Raw genomic sequence first — 636 nt, 5'->3', positions numbered from 1 at the left:
GAAGTGCGTCCGGGCAAAAAAACCAAAACGATTCGCCCCCTGACTGCTGGGACCCACCAGCCCCCCGACTGCTGGGACCCACCAGCTACATCTTCCCACACAAGGAAGTGCTTCCGGGCAAAAAAAACGATTCTCCCCCTGACTGCTGGGAACCACCAGCTACATCTTTGCAGGCAAGGAAGTGCCTAACAGTCGGGACCCACCTGGTCGAAGCGTACATAGTGTTGTCATTCTGGTCGCGAACGTGTACGTACATACTGGTCGATGTAGAGGCGCGCACGTGTCGTAATAGAGGCGTGCACGTGTCGTAGTAGAGGCGCGCACGTAGCATGTACACGTAAGTACAGCGGCCAGGGAGCAAGAAAGAAAAAATGGCCATGTATGTGTACATACGGTGTGACACGCCGAAATTTTGACCTTGTTTCATCAATTAAAATTTTGCCAGGAAATTAAACTTTTATTTTCAGGATTTTCTTTTCATCTCAGAACCATTCCTTTCTTGGTTATTGTGGAGTTTTTACCCCAAGTGAAAACTTTCCAAGTATATTGTTGGACTTGTATACCCTCTCAAGAAGATATATCTTTTACCAGTGGGATTGATTATATAATTAATTTTCCTGATCTTTATTTCTTTAA

Source organism: Triticum aestivum, chromosome 3A, assembly GCF_018294505.1.
Source record: "Triticum aestivum cultivar Chinese Spring chromosome 3A, IWGSC CS RefSeq v2.1, whole genome shotgun sequence".
Taxonomy (NCBI): Eukaryota; Viridiplantae; Streptophyta; class Magnoliopsida; order Poales; family Poaceae; genus Triticum; species Triticum aestivum.
This window is presented reverse-complemented; position numbering follows the sequence as displayed.